This window comes from Canis lupus, chromosome 22, assembly GCF_011100685.1.
Source record: "Canis lupus familiaris isolate Mischka breed German Shepherd chromosome 22, alternate assembly UU_Cfam_GSD_1.0, whole genome shotgun sequence".
In the NCBI taxonomy this organism is placed as follows: Eukaryota; Metazoa; Chordata; class Mammalia; order Carnivora; family Canidae; genus Canis; species Canis lupus.
In genome coordinates, this window is record NC_049243.1 from 12,036,397 (window position 1) to 12,056,387 (window position 19,991).

At 33.3% G+C, this 19,991-nt stretch overlaps 1 long non-coding RNA gene and 1 other non-coding gene across 3 annotated transcripts in view; both read right to left on the reverse strand.

Annotated features, from left to right (window-relative positions):
- Nucleotides 1–19,991, reverse strand: part of LOC119865195 — a 74,626-nt gene that overhangs the window by 14,550 nt on the left and 40,085 nt on the right. The window contains exons 8-9 of one of the 2 annotated variants that reach the window (XR_005376311.1): nt 16,173–16,220; nt 8,830–9,409 (exon numbers count right to left, since the gene is read on the reverse strand). This is a non-coding gene — a long non-coding RNA (uncharacterized LOC119865195). Of the gene's footprint in view, nt 1–8,829; nt 9,410–16,172; nt 16,221–19,991 lie in introns of those variants that run through there. The other variant, XR_005376310.1, reaches the window with a different exon arrangement.
- Nucleotides 7,885–7,991, reverse strand: LOC119865276. The gene has a single exon (XR_005376655.1). It is a non-coding gene; the product is annotated as a U6 spliceosomal RNA (small nuclear RNA).

Sequence of the window (19,991 nt, forward strand, 5' to 3'; positions counted from 1 at the left end):
AAGTATAGGCTTATTTGATTTTGGGTCTGAAGGAGCTAATGAAAAATATCATGTGTGGATACAATATCTTAGCAACTGTGTGTGTGTGTGTGTGTGTGTGTAAACTGCATTTAAGATAAAGATTGTTAGCTGAGATGAGGTCACCTAGGGAGTACAGTAGAAAACAAGAACGGAGAGGCAAACCTGAGGACCAAATTTTCGATTTTGGAGGTTGAGTAAAGGATAACATATCTGTAAAAGAAACTGAAATATGTTGATGAGGTATATAGAGGCTAAGAAAAGAAATACCGTGAAGGAGAGAATGATCAAACTTTTCAAATGTTAAGAGTTTGGGTAACAAATTTTAGCAACATGAAGGTGATGATAAAGTTTAAAAAGAGCTCAGTATACTTTTGGTAATGAAAGCAAATTGGGATATGTTGCTAGGAAAATAAGAAAGTGGAAATAGCAAATGTAGATAACATTTTCCAGATATTTGGATAAGATGAGGAATAAGATACTAGTATATGTTAGCTAGAGCAGATTTTTGGGGGCTCTGTAATGTCAATCCATATGTGCTTCTCACACAAATTAAAAGTTAATTTAGAGGTAGACACAGTAATGAAATAAATAGAATAATAATTATTTATTTTTTTAAAGATTTTTATTATTTATTCATGAGAGAGAGAGAGAGAGAGAGGGAGGGAGAGAGGCAGAGATACAGGCAGAGGGAGAAGCAGGCTCCATGCAGGGAGCCCGATGTGGGACTCGATCCTGGGACTCCAGGATTAGGCCCTGGGCTGAAGGCAGCACTAAACCGCTGAGCCACCTGGGCTGCCCTAGAATATAGATTATTATGGAACTTTTTATTATTGGTAAATTTTAAATTGGAATATATGGCTAAAGTATGCTTCCAGATGAACTTCCTAATATACTCTGCCTCACCTCAATCCACCAAAGGTTGAACTTCAAAACAAAGCTCCTGAGGACAAGCTTTAATTATCTCTATAGACACCCTTACCCCAAACTGTTGCTTGGTCTCTGTAGGGGTGGACAGGCCAGACCATGTGCTCACAACCAGTCGTAGATTGGTTTCATCCAATCAGGAAACCAGAGCAGAGACAAGCTACGAGAAAAATTACTCAGATCCAAATACGCCACCATCTATACTCAGCACTGAATATTTTTGCCTGCTATTACAAATTTTGCTCATCCAGGGCTTAGTTATCCCCTTTGGAAGAAAAGAACAGACGTCTCTCCTGGTTATCCCACTCTTAGCTCTATCAGCTGCTTTCAAGGCACAAGTTACTGCTCCTTAGTTTATTATCCTAGTTCCCAAAAGAGACAATGTAGAATCTTCTCTCCCAGAAAACAAATAATATATTAAATTAGTTCTAATTCCACTATGTGTCCAAGGCTTAAAATTCACTTCATGTTTTATTATCCATCCATCGAAAATATCTCCAACCATGCTCTTCCAGTTAGTCTAATTGTCTTCAATGAAAATAAGTGATATTATCTATGAAATGCCACCAATATAGTAGTATCTTGCATTTGAATGGACCTATTATTACCCTGAGGGAAGGAAACTCTAGTTCTTTGTTCTCCTCTGCTACTGTCTCCCCTCATTCTCTTAACACTCCTTACTTTGCCAACCCAATCAATCTAAGACAATAGGGATAAATCTGTTGTCTCACAAAGTCAGGTTTGTGGACCTATCTCGGTGAGATGGACTGTAAACTGATGCAACTGTGAGACTTTGCCACAAAAAAAGGAGAAAGTTACTTTAAGATTTGGGAAAGTGGCATTTAGGCCAAATCTAAATGAAGTAGGGTTTTGATAGACCAAAAACAAAGCTGGGCCTTGTGTAAAGGGGTCAATATGTCATTTGGATGGGAAAGTGGACCAAGGATTCTGTTCCTGTGGAAACTACAAAGCCCATTTAAATGTGGAATGTTGTGTCCAGAAAACTATTATCTGCATCTTTGCCCCTGCATTAAAAATTGAGGCTGCTGCTCTGTATCAAGATGACTTATAAACCTATGCAAGAGTGGCATGATTTATTCTCAGTGATATGTTTTCAAACCACATTTCTGCTGGTCTGATTTTCAGAGGACAGAGTTTCTCAGTGATTAAGAAATCAGTAGTCACTAAAGAAGGTGGTTGTTATGACACGTTACAGCTGCAGCAAATCCTTAGAGACATATTGTTTCATGTTAACTTTGAGCTGGCCTTGTCTGTTACTCCAGTCTAATGAATTAGGCAGTGAATTTTTACTTTCTTAGCATGTGCTAATTTTTTATTTTCTCATTATAGATTTGCTACTTATCAGGATCTCTTTGCCATTTTCTTAATTGTCAGTGGTCTTGCCTCACATATCCACATGAGCCACTCATCCTTTTTTTTTTCCAAATGTCATTGTCAATGCAGTTTTCTCATCCTATCTAAAATTTCAGCTTTTTTCTCCTAAAACATATTATCTCCTTCCCTGTATTATTTTCTTCTTAGCCCTTATCACTATATTTACTTACTGTAGGAAGCAGCCTCTAAAATGGTCCCCCATGCTCCCCACCTTCTGGTGTTCATGCCTGAGTAACTTCCTCTCCTTTAAACGTGGGCAGGACTCATTGACACACTTCTAACAAAGACAGTGTTACCTAATGCCACTTCTGAGATGAGGTTTCCAAAGAATGGTGGCTTCCATTCTCTCTCTTTGGGAAAAATAAGCTGATATTTTATGAGTAACTTTATGGTCAAGATCATATGGCAAAGAATGATGTCCCCAAAGAACAGCCAATAGACACATGAGGGAGCTCGTTATTGGAGCTTCTGATCACAGCTATGAATGAGATGTTGATAGCAGTCTTATGACACTGAGCCAGAAGCAGGCCTGAATAGCTGCACCTGGATTTGTGATCCCCAGAAACTCTAAGATAATGTATGTTTTAAATAACTCACTTTTTGGCATAATGAATTATGTAGTAGTCGTACTAGATAACTGTTACTTTTATTTAGCTTGATTACCATTTTACCAACTAGAATGTTAACCCACATAGGCAGTGATTTGGGATTTGTCTTGTTTTGTTTCCACTGTTTTTCCTTACTGCTTAGAACTGGGAATAGCATTATAATTGCATATTAACATATAATCATAAGGCATCCAGAATTTGGCACCTTGATAAGGAAGTATAATATGCAGTCTTAATAGATCTAACTTCTCATGTAATACAAGGGTTACTTGTCAGATCACATAAGGGTTTTTATCCAAAGGAAATCCATTTAACAAAATGCACAGAGAAAAGAGCAGCCTAGAATTAGCAAGTCCTTTTGACACATATGACCCACATTACATATGATGATAATGTGTTGCTTTTTACTACAAATGAAGAAATAGCACAAGAGTTCATCAACTGTACATCAATATATTCATTTTTGGAGGTTATTTAAAGAAATAAGATTTAAAACATTTTTGTAGTATCAATTTGTTGATAAATATAGCAGTTTAATAATTATATTCCTGATGAACCACAGACAGCTTCTATTCATACTGAATTCTTGCTTAGCTGTTATCTACTAATTACCAAGCAAATTGGTTTTGTAAGTTGATGTGTACTATAAAAAGTAGCATATATTTTAAAAACTATAATTTTCCCCATTCCAGTTCTGATCACTCCACTTCTCTCATTTATCATGTTTCTGTATTTGTGGGGGTAGTTTCTGGGACCACCAGTCTATTGAATTAGTCCATTGTACTATCCCTGTCCCAATATATGCTCTTTTAAAAACTTTAGTTTTATTATAAATCTTAATAACAGGACACAAGTCCTCATCCTTTACTTTTTTGAAGATAGTATTTATATATTCTTGGGTGTAAGTATGTTGGAAAGGGCTTATTAACTCCACTTCACAAAATTGTGAGTTTCATTGAGATGGATCTATAAGTCAAATTGGAAAGAAAAAAATCCTTAAAATATTGAATTTATCCTTAAATAAACTTCTTGCACATCATTTCTAGACCCTGTATACGTTTGATACTCTGCTGTTACCAATTTTAAAAAAGTATATTTTGCATTCTGTATTGGTAGTGAGTGAATAAAGTTGTAAATGATAAAGTCCTTTATGAAAAGAAATCTTTGATTTTGGTGTAACTAAACGTATCAAGTTTTGCCTTGTCATTTGTTCTGTAAAAGTTTTATACAAGAAGTCTCTTTTCTGCCTCTAGGATACAAAGAAGCTTTCCTTGATTTTCCTCTATTAACTTTACAATTTAACCTTCAAAATTAAATGTTTAATCCATCTAGTTTCCATCCTTGAATGTCGTGTTTGATTAAGTTTCTTGTTCTCTATAAGAAGAACTAGGCTTCTGTTGCAATCCACTCGACCTCTTCATCTTTCCCCAGTGATTTATGATAATGCTTTATTGTATTTTAAATGGCCAAATACAAATGGTCTAGTTTCTAGCTCTCTGTTCTTTCAATTGGTTTTTTCGGTGGGTTCTTATAAATGCCAAAATTTAAAACATATAACTAATACTATAGCATACTATAGAATGTCTTTTATCTTCCTTTAAAAAAAATTGATTGGGCTTTTTGTGCATTCTTATATTTCTTTACACAATTTAGAACATTTTGAGGTTTCTGAAAAAGAAGAAAAATCCTAGAAGTGAGAATGTATAGAATTTGCATGAAGTTTAAAAGTAAAGGGATCCCTGGGTGGCGCAGCGGTTTAGCGCCTGCCTTTGGCCCAGGGCGCGATCCTGGAGACCCGGGATCGAATCCCACATCAGGCTCCCGGTGCATGGAGCCTGCTTCTCCCTCTGCCTGTGTCTCTGCCTCTCTCTTTCTCTGTGACTATCATAAATAAATAAAAATTAAAAAAAAAAAAGAAACACTCTCAATTTATAAAAAAAAAATAAAAATAAAAAAAATAAAAGTAGAGGATGGAAGATGTCTAACAGAAGAAATAGGTTATTATCTAGAACATATAAATAAGCTTCATCAAATTAACAATAAAGATACCAAAACAGTAATAGGAAGTAAATGAAGAATATATACTTAGGCAGTTCACAGAATAGGAAACCAAAAGAGTCAATAAGCATATGAAGACATGTGCTGTGCTTAAAATCATTGACATTAAACAACATTGGTTAAATACACTGGGATATCATTTTAAGCCTCAGTTACTTCCACATAAGAATATAATCCCAACTGTTGCTGGGTATGTTGTGTGAAACTATAAAGTCCCCTGGTCATAGAAATATCTTTGGAACTCTCCCAGAAATCCAAATGCAATGTTCTATACTCAGCCCAAAATAAGTGCTCAGTATATTGTGTTTACTGTCTTAGACAATCACGCTCAAGAAAAATTCCATCATCAAGAATATGTCAGCTTGAACAATAACACAACCATACTCTTGCCTTGCTCAATAAGGGTAATAAAACATACAAATATCTTGGATTTCCTAAAGCTTATATTAGGATGAGTTGCTGATGCATATATCATACAGATAAAAGGTCATATACATTAATTTTTTATAGACATAAATAATTTGGGGCAATTTCACAATGCATAAGTAGTAACAGTGAGATCCTTTGTAATATTTTCTATAACTATTAAGGGAAACAACACCAAGAAAAATATAGATTTAGTCTCTTGACTATGGTAGTTTTTTTTCTTTTCTTTTCTCTGATGTTTCCCTTTGATAATTATTTATGGTCTTTACACATTTAAAGATCATTCAGATTTTGTCTAATCAAAACTAATTTTAAACTCTATAGGACATTTTTATGTGTATGCAGCATTAAAACTCTAAATTTATTTAAGGTACCAAAAAAATTTCTTTCTTCACCATGATGGACATTCGTGTCATTATGCAGTGTTCAAGAAGCAGCAAAGAAATGAATATGGAATCAAAGTACACATCAGAGTGATCTAGACGACAGACAAAAATGGACATGGCAAGAGGACGACAACTCAAATAGAGTTTAAAGGATCTTGTAAAAATCAAAGCAGTAATGAATTTCACTAGACACAACCAGCCCCTGTTATCAATAGATGAGTGGAAATTTCTGTTTTTCTTTCAGGAATAAGAGTAGAAAATGAAAATGACAAAAGACAAGTGAAAGTTGGGTAGTTTCGGGAAAAAGTACTACCCTGAAGACAGTTTCTTATGAATTGCATTCTATTTCAGTGAAGTTTTTTGTGTGTTCAATGAAGTATTTAATCTCCCCAAATTCCATTTGTTGTAACTACCAAACCCACAAAATTATATTTAAAATAATTATTTCCTCTACTCTACAGAATGATTTCAATGATACTGTCTCAGTTATTTCATAAGGTAACCAAAGTAGTTAGGTCAGGCACAAGTTATTATCAGCAAACCTACACTATATTTTAAAAAGTCAAGTTAGAGAGATCTTCCAAACAAAGAACAGAAAAGTGTGAGCTATAACCTGCTTTTCTTACTCCAAACTCTGTATTGCTGTCATGACTACATTCTGCTATTATTTTATAGAATTGTAATAGTTTTAGGTAATGCAGCAGATGCAAAATGAACCTTATTTAGGTTTGCATTTTTAGGTAAGAGAACAGTAAGTGATTATCACCCTATATCTGGCATCTTCTGCCCGTCATGCTGATGATGTTCTGTGAAGCAGTTCAGAAGACAATCCTGTGTATTTAATAAACATACTTTTGGCTTTAGGACAGTTCTACAATCATCTTATTATTTGTGAGACAAAAATTAAAAGATGGTAACATGCCAAACTTCATTTTTATAGATACAGTAGTAAAAAAAATATTTTGGGTCTTGAGCCAAATAAGTAAGAGAACTGAAGTTGGGGGGTGGGGGGCAGTGGGCAGAGGCAGTTGTAGCAAAAAGGCCAGAGATTCGGAAATAAATTTCAAGTGTACCAGCAGATTAAATTGCAAAACAGTTTGGATATAAACAAGAAATATATTTTGAGGAATAAGCCTGTGAGATTTGAAAAAACAGTGCGGGGAGAGGAAAACACCATAAACAAAAAAAAAAAAAAAAAAAAGAAAAGAAACGCTAAGTGTTAGAAGAGGGAAACCAATACAAGGAAGAAAAAGATGCTACATAAAAAACTGCAAGGAAAGTAAAGGACCCTTGTTGGATCGTCCAGTGAACATGCATGGAAAACTGTCGAAGTTCAGTACCTAATTATGGCTAGGATCAAATCCACCAAAACTTTTTCTCCCTCTTATCTTTCCTCCATGACTGTACGCTAATATCTAGACTATGATGTTTCTTTTTTGATTAAATTACCACTCCCCATGTCCTATCATGGCTTTCCTTTTTTTTTTTTTTTTTTTTAACTTTTAAAGATTTCATTTATTTATTCATGAGAGACAGAGAGAGAGTGAGAGGCAGAGACACAGGCAGAGGAAGAAGCAGGCCCCACCACCACCGCCCCTGCGGGGAGCCCAATGTGGGACTTGATCCCAGTACTCTGGTATCACACCCTGAGCCAAAGGTCACACTTAACCACTGAGCCACCCGTGAGTCCCTCAGTACCATGGCTTTCATTACAGTTCAATCATTTACTTTTCAGAGTATCCATATGTAAATCATTGCTGTATTTGTTGTTCAGCTTTAAAATGGGAAAGAATGATTACAATGTTACACTTTTGTCCTAATTAGTTTTCAATTTTCTTTTATAAGAGTAAGGAGAGTGGGGAACAGTGACTTAATATAATTGAATCTCTACAAATACACTATATTTTGCTCTAGTAAGCTTATTTGCATGTATGTATATTTGCTATTTTAACAATTTTTAAGTGCAAATTCCATACCGTTAATTATATTCACAATGCTGTGCAACTATCGCCACTATTTCCAAAAATTCTTTGTTACCATAAAAAAGCTCAACTTAATAAAAAATAAATGATATGAAATACTTCATAAATTCATATGTTATTCTTGCACAGGGGCCATGCTAAGCTTCTCTCTATTGTTTCCATTTTTGTAAATGTGCTGCCAAAGCAAGCACTTGAGTTGTTTTTCTCAAAGTATTTCCATGTTAGAGCTTCAGGAAACCCACCAAATAGAATAATGGCATTCTATTGGAAATTAATGGTAAGAATTTAGATAGTTGTTGAGCCACCTGTCCCTTGCCCTCTACTTCACTCTGAATTCTGAATTGCCCAAGTTTTTTTACTCATTTTTATATTTCTAGGATTGGATAGCACAAGCCTGAGATCTGAAAGTGATGCAGAGTACCAACTTCGCAGAATTATACTACCTCAGTCAACTGGGGTTTGATGCTTTGATTGATGTCATTATGTGAAATTATGTAAAGCAAGTTACATTACATGAGAGAGGTATTGCATAGGTCTATGTCTGCAGTCAAGAATACTACCAAATTTACATGAACCTCACTATTTAAATTCCATTATACGTAACTTCTTAAAAATTCATATGTTTAAATTTTGCTTATCCAAGTGTTACAACAACATATATACTGGGATCATGGTGACAGCAGTGCTACTTGAATTATATGAACATTATAGTATTTAAGAACCCATTCTTTGAATATCTTTTCCTAGTTTATATGATATTTAAGCATTTTTGTTTCTTTGATACATTTCTTAAGTGTTTATTGGGTGATAAGCTCAAATATTATAAAAATGAAAATTCTATTTTGAAAAAGTAGTGAAAATATTTTTCTTCATTCTAACACTTTCCAGTCAGTTACATCTTTTAAAGTACCTCTTATAATAGAATATCCTTAGTAATAGATTCAAAACTACTCTTTATAGTTCTAATCACGTGTCACTTTATATCACGAAAGGTTATTGATTTTCACATTATACTTAATATGTCTTCCTGAATGAAATTCATTTATTTGTCTAAAAGTAGAATATGCATAGTAAAACAATACAATAAACAATATTCAGCTGCTTCTTTGATAAACATGTTCCAAACAATTAAGTCTTGAATTGCAGCACACAAAAATGCTTCCTAGTCATGTATTACTATACTTTGACTTTTGTTCTCCTTCTTTATAATTACTTTACAGTTGATGATTTTCAAACTCCCACATTCCTCCAGTCCCAGATCATGTGAATTCATTAATTTTTATTTCTTATCAGGGGCACTGTTTTTCAGACTTATCCTCTACCCATACTTGACCCCCCAGAAAAATACTTATTCTTAAGACCAGTCATATTTATCAAATAATTATCAAATGACCAACAACTTTGGGACTTTCTATACAGTTCAGATGGTCTTTCTAGCATCCTGGCTAATGTTAAATTCATTTTAAATTAAATACATCTTCCTTTGCATTTGTCCTATATCCTTAAATAATTTTAAATCCAGTAACCTATTGACCTCCTCCTCTCTCTTCATCCACTTCTGCAATATTGTCTGTCACCAAGACATTGCCAGGATCTTAACCTGCTCCATCTGCAAAATTTAAAATGTGGAATTTTACTCTCTGACCAAACCCTTATACCCAGGGTCATTTTTCTACTTCATAATTTTCTTTAATTTCCATATATTGGAAATTAAATGGGCTTTGAAGTTTAAATATAAGTTTTACACTTACTAAGTGATTTTTGAAATATTACTTACTAATCTCGGAGCCTCATTTTTCTCTAACTTAAAATAAAAAGAAAATTGCTATGTATCCCAGAGCTTATTTCAAATATATGTTTAAATATATCTTTGACTATAGTATATCCATTTTGATTATTGCAGAAAATAGTTATATATTTTTCTGTACTTTGAAAAAAGAGTCAATAAGGTGAAAACATTACTTTTTGTTTTACAGTCTAGATATAACTATATATTACTATATATATGTGTATATATATATATATATCTCCTTAATTAGCATCTCAGAGAAAGAAGGAAATTCTCTACTTAGGGCTATCTCATTAACTTGAGGTGTTTTTTTTTTCCTTTTTGCCTGGAAGGGATTAGTTTCAGGATGATCATCTTTTTCTCTCACATTTTTATTTCCTCACCAGTTTGTGGGATAAGAAGAATAGGGTTAATAACCAATTAGAACCATGGAGAATGTGACTGGAAGATGTCCAATCCTGTGGCCTGAGAGAACACACGACATAGATAATTATCACTGGTGTTTATTACCCTACAGATATAATCATGTTTTGAAGTATCAAAATGTTATACGATTTTTACAAAGGTAGATAAATTGGCAACACAAAACATAGCTGGCAATTATTCCTGGGCTGATTCTTTAATTGTAGGAATTTTTGTTTAAAAGAGGAAGTTAATATGATCATACATTCAATAAGTAAAGGGTTTGTCACAAAAATGAGATACCTTTTTTTTTAATGAGATAACTTTACGTGCTATTTTGCCATCATTGTCAAAAAAGAACACAGAAAGTAGTTCAGTGGCTTTATATTTGGGGAAGAATTCAAGCAGCCTCATTAAAAGATGTCCACAAGCAATCTTTGTGTCATCAATATATGAAATTGAATGGGGAATTTAGTAACAAATTTTTTGTTTGTATCTTTAGAGCTCCCCCCCCCCACATTTTAATAGTGTAATTAGTGCCAATACCAGTCCATAGTTTAACATACTTTTTCTTTTGCCAAATATTAGCTATTATTTTTATTCCATGTTAAAAATGAGCTCATTCTGAAGAAAAAAAAAATGAGCTCATTCTGTAAGGCTGTTGGATTTTGCAATACAGCCTTAAACAAAGCAACAGATGATTTCTGGTTCTTTAGCTGGAAATTTGTCTCTAAATATGTCTTCCACTTCTACAACACACAATTTTCCAATATGTTCTTCAGCTACAAAAGCTGAATATAGCAAGACAACAGATTTTCATTTTATATTGTCACATTTGATTACTTCTGTTTTAAGTCTTTTCTGAAACTCTGACATACATATCAATAATTGCTGTTCCTATTTAAAAGTAAACAGACTTCAAAGGACTTTCTTTCTTTCTCTTTCTCTCTCTCTCTCTTCTCTCTTTCTCTTTCTTTCTTTCTTTCTTTCTTTCTTTCTTTCTTTCTTTCTTTCTTTCTTTCTTTCTTTCTCTCTCTTTCTTTCTTCTTTCTTTCTTTCTTTCTTTCTTTCTTTCTTTCTTCTTTCTTTCTTTCTTTCTTTCTTTCTTTCTTTCTTTCTTTCTTTCTTTCTTTCTTTCTTTCTTTCTTCTTTCTTTCCTTTCATGCTTTATTAGCTGATGTTTGTTTGCCACCGATGTGGCACATTGTTTATTAGCAACGAACAGAATATACTTGGGGTAGCTGGAACAAGGGCTTGCTAAAAGAGCCTAATTAAAAGTTTATCCAATATTTGCATAGATATCCAAAATGATTAGAATCCTTGCCTTGCAGTAGTAGTCCTGACAAATCCAGACCAAATCAGAACCAATCAAATTGATACATTGGGGAAACATAGGGGTGGGTGCTACAAGTATGTGTAAGTATGTGCTACAAGTTTTTGGCTTCATAAATAATCCATAATAAACCTTAATTAGAATTCTATTTAAGGGCAGCCCGGGTGGCTCAGCGGTTTAGCGCCACCTTCAGTCCAGGGCCTGATCCTGGAGATCCGGGATTGACTCCCACGTTGGGCTCCCTGCATGGGACCTGCTTCTCCCTCTGCCTGTGTCTCTGCACCTCTCTCTCTCTCTCTCTCTCTCTCTCTCTCTCTCTCTCGCTGTGTCTCTCATGAATAAATTTTAAAAAATAATTCTTTTTAAAAGAATTATGATTATTATATTGCATGTAATTTTAAATTATTGAAAATTTATTATATGTTGAATATCACATGAAGCTCATTCTAAACATTATTATCCTAATTTATTTGAAATTAAGCATAAAATTGTTATAGTAGCCTAATACATGTATTTAATTAGCAACTGGGTAATGAGTCCATTATATCATTAGTAAATGAAGGTTTACTTTACTGAAATTCTAAGGAAAATGATGAATAGAGGTCAACCAACAATTGATGAAATAAAACTTTATCAATGCCATGTAAAATCTAGTCTATCTGCTACTCTCCAGAATGAATGAGTTGATCAGTGGGTGAGTGAAACAGTAAGCAAGGCAGATAAACAATTTAGTACAAATGTCTTTCTTCACAGAACGCAAGAATCTGCACCTAGGTCAGTCACAGCAACCCACACTGGAAAGCTATATTTATACTACTCAAATAAAATCAAGGAAAAAAATCATCTTGATATCTCTTTCTGCATAACTGATAAAATATCATCACTTTAAAAAACATTTTGTTCTTTTATTTTTTAATGTAGACAGAAATATAGCTGGAGAATTTTTACTACTTTGAAGCCAGCAGAGATGGTTATTATGTTGGCTTCTAATTTTCCTCTAGATTAATAAATATGCTGTCATTCATTGTATCACATTGTTTGCATTCCAGTTCATTATGATAAATGTGTGTTAGTAGAGGCATCAAAATCATCAACCTGTAAACCCTAAGACTGGAAAAAGTAGTCATCTTTACTGCTTTAAGAAATTCTGGAATTTTAATAATCTCTCTTCTATATGTTACTGTAGAAAAAATTTGATAAGGTATTATACACACACAAACACATACACACGCACAATGTTTGCTTAATTTATAGCCACTTCATCTTAAATAAAGACTGCTTAGGTTTTCAGTCCTCAGTGTCAATGTTAGGCTGTGGAACCCAGAATATTAGCTTGGCTCAGTGTCCATGGAGACAAATCCCAGATTCCACAACAGCAACAGGATTTATATGGCACTATTCCTACTGTGTATCACTTTGGACTTAATAATATTCTGTAATGTAACAGAAAAAAGCTAAAGTACCAGACTACTCAAATCCATGTTTAAAAGAATAGAATTCAATTTATTCTGAAAGTATAACAGTAACTCATTTCCAAATGACATAAAGAAAGCAGCGGGCATCAGATAAGTTTATTGCTATTTGTGTGAACTGTCAGGAAAAAAGAGAATTATCCAGTTGAGCATACTGAGAGACTTATTATCACATACAAATCATGCAGTTCAATACAGAAAAGAGCTCAGGATCATATGTCAGGAAAAAAAATTGAAGGAAATCAAGATGCTTGCCTACCATTCAGACTATTTGAGTTTTAAGGGACTTTTGATTATTCTCATTCTTACACTCACATGAATGCACACGTGTATACACACTATCACTTGCCAATCAAGTCAGATTAATTATGTTAAAGCCAAATTGTCATATTTTAATATCCCTAATCACAATCTTTAGAGGATTTCCTTTGTTTATTAGGTAAACAACAACAACAACAACGAAAGCAAAACAAAAACACTTGGTATGTCATTAAAGGCCTTTGAAGTTTAGATTCACTCTTATTTTATCTTTCAAAATCATTGATCATGCAATGTGTATGGATCAATGAATTTCTTGGAAATCTCTGTAAAGACAAGTCTAGAATTCAAATACAGTTAACATTGATTAAGTACCAACCATGTGCTGGGCTAGACATTTTAACATATGATACCTCAGTTACACTCTTACAAAATCAACCGTTGAAATCTCAGAAGAGAGGAAAGGAAAATAGTCCTTGAATTTTCCAGTTAAGATATTTTTGACATTTTATATCCCATTGCCTTTTGTTTTCTATCACAATTAAATTGTATATTATTTCATTACTCTTAAGAAATTTAACCAAATTTATTTTTAGAAAATTGGAAGCAAATGTACTTTATTTTTTAAAACTTTTTAAAAAGATTTTATGTATGTATTCATGAGAGAGACACACAGAGAGGCAGAGAAATAGGCAGAGGGAGTAGCAGGCTCCATGCAGGCAGCCTGATGCAGGAATCGATCTCGCAACTCAGGGATCACGCCCTGAGCCAAAGGCAGGCGCTCAACTGCTGAGCCATCCAGGAGTCCTGCAAATGTACTTTAAAGTAGTATAATAAAGGCAAATATTTTATGCAAGATAGTTGCTATTATGTAGAAATTAAGAAATTTGCATTATATTTGATATTTTGTGATTGATGAACCTGTGGATTGTTCTTTATTGTCTATAATATACTTGACTCAGTTTCATCACTTTCTGATTAACAGAAAAATGTATACCTAAGGCAAAATGTGTATGTTTTCTCCATTTTCTTGGATAAAATAAAATTTCAGCCTCAATTAGTAACTATTTGAAATACTAATTTATATGTAAATATAGACACTCTATTATTGATCTTTTTAAATTTTTAAAATTATTTAAAGTCTCATTAGTTACCATACAGTGTTGTAATAGTTTCAGGTGTACAATTTAGTAACAGGACTGGGTTTTTAAAAGAAATTTGTGTTGGATGTGGACTTTAAATTTTGTTCTAAGTCGAATTTCTTTTATTTAATCTTGTTAAGGGAGTCCCTGAGGCTAATTATACTCCGCTGTGACCCCTTTTCTTTTCTTTTTGTAATTGCAAAAGAAGTAGTATTTTAATAGCCATTTTAGATGACTGTGGCTATTCTTCTTTGCTACTACACCAAACGTTAACAAGCGATAGTTTCTTTCTTCTTCTTTTCTTTTTTTTTTTTTGATTTCATGAGTAGAATTTAGTGATTCATCACTGACATATAACACCCAATGCTCATGACAAGTACCCTCCTTAATACCCATCACTCATTTAGCGCATCCCTGCCCACCTCCTCTCCATTAACCCAGTTTGTTCTATATAGTTAAGAGTCTCTTATGGTTTGTTTCCTCTTTTGCCTCCTTCCCCTATGCACATCTGTTTCATTTCTTAAATTCCACAGCTGAGTGATATCATATGCTATTTATCTTTCTCTGAATGACTTATTTCGCTTAATATAATACACTCTAACTCCATCCACATAATTGCAAATAGAAAGACTTCATTCTTTTTGATGGCTGAGTAATATTCCATGTGTATGTATATGTGTGTGTGTGTGTGTGTGTGTGTGTGTGTGTGTGTATGTTTATATGCCCCTCGATTGATGGACATTTGGGCTCTTTCCAAATTTGGTAATTATTGATAATGCTTCTATAAACATCAGGGTGCTTGTGCCCCTTTGAATCAGTAGTTTTGTATCCTTTGGGTATCTATTAATGATCTTAAGTAATTACATAAAGAAGAAATAAGAAAATGCACAAATGGCAAACAAGCATGTGAAAAGATACTCCGCAGTTTATGTCATTAGGGAAATGCAAATTATAACAATAAGATCTACTACACAACTGTTAAAATAGCCAAAATCCAGTACATGGAGAATATCAAATGCTGGTGAAGGCATAGAACAACAGGAACAGTCATACATTGCTGATGGGAATGCAAAATAGTACAGCCACTTTGGAAGACAGTCTGATAGTTTCTTACAAAACTACACATAGTCTCTTACCATAAAATCCAGCAGTTGTGCTCCTTGTTATTTGCCCAGAAGAGTGGAAAACTTACGTCCACACAAAAATCTGCACACAGATGTTCATAATAGCTTTATTCATAATTGCCAAAACTTGGAGACAACCAAGGTGGTCTTCAATAATGGATAAATTGGTACATTTAGACAATGGAATATTATTTAGAACTCAGAGGGAACGAATTATCAAGGCATGAAAAGCATAGAGGAAACTTAAATGCTTATTACTAAGTGGAAGAATGCATTCTGAGTTTATATACTGTTACAATTCCAACCATATAACATTCTGGAAGAGGCAAAACTATGGAGAAGATAAAAAAAAAAAAAATCAGTGGTCACAGTGGTGAGATGACGGCAGAGCACAGAAGATTTTTAATGCGGTGAAAATATTTTGTATGATTATAATGATGATTTCTCCAAATTCATAGAATGTAAAATACCAAGAAGGATCCCTAACATAAGCTATGGATTTTGGGTGATTATGATATGTTAATATACATTAATTCTTGGTAAAAACAAAATGTACCATTTTTGTGAGAAATGTTGATAATGGGGTTGGCTATAATATGTGGGGAAAGGGAGTATATGGGAAATTTCTGTAACCTTCCTTTCAGTTTTACTGGAAACCTAAAACTGCTCTAAAACATAAAGTCTGAAATTTTAAAAAGAAAAATGCTTTTTGTATAAAGACAAAAATTTCTTCTTGACTTACCAGCTAGTTTAATTCACAACTAAAAAGCTCATTTTTTTCCCTGTAAGATCAAAGCACTATGAATTTACTGCATAAAATGCAACATTTTTGAGCATAGAATTGCCACTCACCTCATTCAGAAAGTGTTCTGAAGTGGGTGCCCTGGAGGTCAAATCCTTCTGGAAAAGTAAATAAAGTAAAAAGAAAAAGAAAGATGGAGATAGTATCATGTATCTTTCTGTTTTTATTTCTCAGACGAGGCATATCTGAGTTGTTAGTTACTTAGCATTCATTAGCTTAACAGACAAATTACAGAAAATGGGAACCTATGAAGAATGGAAGAATAAAAGAGCTTTTATTTTCAAAGGCCAAGAATGAGACACAGTTTGCATTTATTAAACATTAGTCTCATTAACCAGTTAGAATGGCAAATATCAAAAGGACAAGAAATAGCAAGTGTTGGCAAAGATATGGAGAAAAAGGAACCCTCGTTCCTTGTTGGTGGGAATGTAAATTGATGCAGCCATTGTGGGAAACAGTACAGGGGTCCCTTAAAATTTAAAAATAGAAATATCATAAGATCCAGTAATTCCACTATTGGATATTTACCCAGAGGAAAAAAAAAACACTAATTGGAAAAGACGTGTACATTTCTGTGTTTACTGAGTGTTACTTCTAATAGCTAAGATATGGAAACAACCCAAGTGTCCATCCATAGATAAATGGATAAAGAAGAAAATACACATATGATGGAATATTATTCAGCCATAAAAAATGAGATCTTGCCATTGCAACAACATAGATGTACAGAGAGGGTATTACACTAAATTAAATAAGTCAGACAGAAAGACAAATATTATTTCACTTATGTGAAATCTAGAAAGCAAAACAAGCAAGCAAACAGAAGCACATAGACACTTATATAGAGAGAATAAACTGTGGATGTAAGAGGAGAGGTTTGGAGATTTGGGCAAAATACATAAAGGTGATGAAGAGGTATAGACTTCCAGTTATAGAATAAATAAGTCAAGAAAATGAAGTACAGTGAAGGGAATATATTCAATAGTTTTCTAATAATGTATGGTGAACAGATGGTGACTACACTTGTGAATATTGAATTATGTATGGAATTGTCAAATGAATATGTCATACACACGAAGCTAATACAACATTGTATGTAAATTATGCTTTAAAAATTGGTCTCCTTTCCTAGAAATACAGAGCTACTTCCCAATATTCAGTATATTATCACATTGTTGTTTAACATCATTTTTGTAATAAAAATAAACTGTAATCTGTGTGAACCCTCTATGAATGATTTCTAAGTAAAAATGCATATTGTTCCATTATTACTTCCTGTACTCTCATTGGAATCATTTAAATATCCCACTGCTACTTTAAATTATGTCTAGAGCTGACAACTTGCATTTTTTTCCCAATCACAGCCCCTTAGACATTACCTGACATTTGATGTTTATGCTGTATAATTTATTGCATAACTTACAGTATCCAGATTTTGTTTAATAAATATTTTAAATCCAAGCTATTATTAAAATGTGGGGCGCTTTGATTGACATTGCCTATTCATATAAAAAATGATGGCACCTTCTTTTAGGGATTATATTTCTTTTGGAAAAAAAACATTTTACTCTTCAGATACCTTTTTTTTGCATCTTATCAATTATGGGTTATTTGGATTATAACATTTATCTAACAAAATCAATAGTACAAGTTGATTACTACCTGTCATGAAGTCTTTGATGTGGCTACCCCAGGTATTTCTAAAATTTTTCATTACTTACGACGTTCTAGTATTGGGTTAAAATGCCATACCAGTAGACAAAGTTACCTTAAGAAGTTTTCAAGTCCATTTTCTACAGATTGTAAGTTGAAGTCAATTGACACAGATCTCTCATTTCTTTAGGCTTGAAATGTGTCATTTTGAGTGATTGTTCTATTTGCTGTTATGCACCTGCTTTGTGGAACTCATCATTGCTTATTGACATCCTTTCCTTGGGTAAATTCTAAACTTAAAGCAAATCTCTTGTCACTGACTAGGTTAATGATATAGCTCCAGTGTGCTTTACTTTAAGTTATATAAAATATTTTTAAACCCTTTATGCAGAAGGTTAATATAAACATTTAGGTCATTCAAGATACATATCTGAGAAAGGTTGCTAACAAAAGTATAGTGAAAAAATGTATCTGGTCTTTAAAGTCCATGTAGTATTGTATGTTGCAGTGAATTTTATCTTTTTAGAAATATTTTTTTTATTTATTCTTGAGAGACACAGAGAGAGGGGCAGAGATACAGTCAGAAGGAGAAGCAGACTCCTTGTGGTGAGCCTGATGTGGGACTCAAGTTCAGGACCTCAGGATCATGACCTGAGCCAAAGGCAGATGCTCAACCCTTGAGGAACCCAGGCATCCTACAGTGAAATTTGTCTTATCTTAGCAACACTTCATCCAAAATAACAAGCAAAGATAAATCTCAGTTTGTATAATTAAATGAAATTTCAGATTATATATGAATGTATAATCAGGAGAACAAGAATATAGAGAGGAATAACCTTTGTATAGATGATATAGGCTCCTCTTATTACTTGCTTCTATATAGATCACTCAGAAACGATCAGGGGCAGAACCACTAAGATAGAGCCTTGTGATACTGTTTGTGTGAGCTTGATGTGATTACAGTTAATATAAAAGAAATCTAGATTTCTTTTTAGATGAAATATCAAATGTTTAGATATTGCTGTCTTATTCATTTGTGTAAATATTATTTTGCTAGATGAAAGGAATATAATTTAATATAGTTTCAATAAAGACAGTATGGGAATATACTCACCATCATATGGTTGGACTGTGCAAGAAAAGTTAACAAACCTCTCCATTTTCATATTCATTGTGATACTAAACTGGATTTCTAGACCAACAACAAATAGAATATTGTGTTGAGAGTATAAGATTGGGGATTGGGAAACAGTGAGGACAAAGAAAATTTAGTAAGAAGAAATATTTCTTCTTATGAGAAATGGAAAACTATACATGATGTTTATTTATTAAAGGCATAAAATAAAATTTTTGCTTCATTAACTGAACTGGAAAAAAAACTGAAGAAAATTTAATTCTACATTAATACTAAAAACTAAGGACAAGGTTTTAGTATTAGCAATAAGTCATTCTAGCATTGTTTTTTTCAAATATTAACAGAAAGATTTGGAAAAAGTATTATACCAACCCCAGAATTATTGTTATTAAAAAAAAATCCCAAACAACCTTTGATACCAACTCTTTGTTGTCTAGGACAGTGGGGGGGAAACAGTTTATATAACCATGACTTATTTCTTAACATGAAATTATAAATTAGTTTTTGGGGCCCTCAGTTCTTGACGTCTTATACTTCCGAATAACTTTAATAAAATTTGAAAAGAGATCAATTATACTTAACAAAAATTTGACATTCTGATTCTTATTATTTATTTGATATAGGATTGATCCATAATAATTTAAATTATTTGAGAAATAAAGATTTTATTTTTTTAAAGATTTTTTAAAATTCATTTAGTCATGAGAGACACAGAGAGAGAGACAGAGGCACAGGCAGAGGGAGAAGCAGGCTCCATGCAGGGAGCCCGACGTAGGACTTGGTCCGGGGTCTCCAGGATCACGCCCTGGGCTGAAGGCAGTGCTAAACTGCTGAGCCACCAGGGCTGCCTGAGAAATAAAGATTTTAAAACTAAAATAGATCTTACCTCAAAGATATGAAGAGGAAATTTTAAGATTATTTTGTACAAATTGAGTACATGAGGGTAATTAGGCCTATGGTTTTCAGTAATAAAGACAAGAATACCGGATATGTTCGATTGATTATTATAGAGGAAAATTTGAATTTTAGCCATGAACATTTATTAGTTATGTACAATAGTTGGCCACTTAATTTTTCTTGA